This window comes from Octopus bimaculoides, chromosome 10 (assembly GCF_046866305.1).
Source record: "Octopus bimaculoides isolate indiv1 chromosome 10, ASM4686630v1, whole genome shotgun sequence".
Classification (NCBI taxonomy): Eukaryota; Metazoa; Mollusca; class Cephalopoda; order Octopoda; family Octopodidae; genus Octopus; species Octopus bimaculoides.
Genome location: NC_142937.1, coordinates 24,586,441 through 24,589,225, shown reverse-complemented (window position 1 = coordinate 24,589,225; position 2,785 = coordinate 24,586,441).

Genomic DNA, 2,785 nt, shown 5'->3' with positions numbered 1-2,785 from the left:
ACTTCTTTCCAGGAAATTTGATGAACTGAGGTGCAGCTCTGTATCCTTTTCACTTGCACAAAGATTGCATCTTCAGCCGAAAACACTTCTCACCTTTTATAGTCATCAAATCTTTTTGGATGGGGGTCAGTGAACACAACCGACTGCTGTATGTGATAGAAGCATTCATCATCATCAATATGAGACCATCGTTATCATCATCATCATCATCATCATCATCATCATCATCATTACAGTCATCACCATCATTGTTGTCGTCATTGTCATCATCAGCATCACGATCATCATTATCATAATCATAATCATCATCATCATTGTCATCATCATCATTATTACTATTGTTGCCATCAACGTCATCGTCATCATCACTATTATCATCATCATCGTCGTCATCATCATCATCCTCATCATCACCATCGTCATCACCGTTGTCACTGTTGCTGTCTTTATTGTCCTCCTCCTCCTCCTCCTCATCATCATCGTCATCATCACCATCATCACTATTATCATCGTCGTCATCATCATCCTCATCATCACCATTATCTTCATCACCATCGTCATCACCGTTGTCATTGTTGCTGTCTTTATTGTCCTCCTCCTCCTCATCATCATCATCATCATCGTCATCATCACCATCATCACTATTATCATCATCGTCGTCATCATCATCATCATCATCATCTTCATCATCATCATTCAACTTGTATTTGCTTGCATGGATAGCATAGGTTGGATGGTTTGACAGGTTCTAAGGAGATGGACTAATGTCTTCTTTGACACACACTGTCTACATATGGATGCCTTCCCTATGATACCAAACACCTTACAGAGTGTACGGATCCTTTTTTTCATGGCACTGGTGCGTGTGATGATCACCTCATAACTTGCAAGGCTAAGGCCCTATTCATTTTACTGTATTCAACTTTTAGCACACTGCATTTTCTCTTGAATTGTTTCCCCTGCCACTGCCCTGTTACTGTAGGGGATTAAACTCATACAGTGACATGATGCACCTGCAGTGTACTAAAGGTTAATCCTTTCTTTCCAATCAGTTGGTGTTTAAAAAATCAGTTGGAAAAAGTTTAGGAGTATGGAAATAAATAGATTCTATTTGTTTTTCTGTTCTTGTTGTTTAGCTACAACACCAGGCCTGATTATAAACATCTACAAATGAGTCACTGCAGAAATGACCATGCTATCGTTCTGCACGTTTTAAACTGAGTTTTCCAGGTTGTCATTTTTCTGTTTTTGAGGAAAATTTAACTGATATTTTTATCTGGCTGACTGGCAGAGGAAGAAGAAGCAAAATTAAGTTTGGCATGATTTTATCACAGAACATGACAGACCCTAAAATTTCCAGTGGCAATCTATATATATAAAAATGAGAATGTGTGTCTGTCTGTCTGTCTGTGTGTATCCCTAAAACTCGAGAACTACGCAACCAATTTCATTCAAATTTTACAGATGTCTTACTTAGGGTTCCAGTTGTGTTTTAGTAAAAAAATTTTTTAACTTCTTGCAGAGTTCGAGCCGACGGCAACATAATATCTCTTCCATTATTTAAGTATTACGTGTCAAAAGTGAAACAAAAACACTCATGTCAAATACTTTCACTTTAAAAATGAAACTATTCCACTAACTGAATCAATCACATTTCGATACTGTAATGACAGATACTTTCAGAGAGAGAGAGAAAGAGAGAAAGAGAGAGAGAGAGAGAGAGAGATGTATATGTACACGTATATGTAAAGATATATATATAGATATAGATCTATATGCATACATGTATATGTATACATATGTGTAGATGTATATATATAGATGTACATGTAATATGTACACATATATACATATATATAACATGCATACAGATATCTATACATATATACACCCATCACACACATACACATGCACACAAAACACACACATTAGTCATTTGTTTTCTTATCCAAGCTACGTCAAAAGTACTGAACGGATCTTTATGAAATTTGGAAATTATATTCTATGCATAACGGCCATAACTCCCATGAAAATTGATATATTTTTGGTGTAAATGAAATTTTAACCCGAACATAACAGATGAGCATTATTTGTAATTCAACGGTACAGTAGTGTAAGACTACCCTTTCAGATATACTTACATTGTGATTTCTGCAATGTGGTGCATAAATTGTCAAGTAAATGAGACACATCTTTGCCTCCACTGATTCACTTGCAAAGTGTTGAGTAAAATTATTTCGTTGCAGACCTCCTTTGAGTCTTTTTATTATCACTGCGACACACATAGTCCCCAGTTGGTAACATTGATTTCAAGGCCTTCCCAGATGAGAGACTGGCATTCCACTTAATGTCTATGTTCCATGCTGGCATGGATTGGAGAGTTATTAATGTAGAAATATGGTATCGTAGCTACTAACAGTTGAGGGTTGCGTAATCTAGACGGCGTTTTTAGATTTCATTATTCTCTTTAACCCGTGCAAAGCCGGGTATTTCTGCTAGTACTTAATAAAGAGGGAGGGTCATATGGAATTCCTATTTAAGTAATTCCTATTAAATTCATATGAAATAGGAAATAATGCCACCTCTGTGAGCTAACATAACCCATCCTTTCCTAGTGGTTTTGCTTTTCAATCAAAATACACTTACCTGTTTAACCAACTTGTTTATTCATATATCTCTGTTTAACCAACCATAACACAACTTAAACAGTAAATCAGTGTTTAAAATATTTGCTAATAATACACATCAGATGTTCTCAAATGCGGTCTATATGATCCTTGGAGGT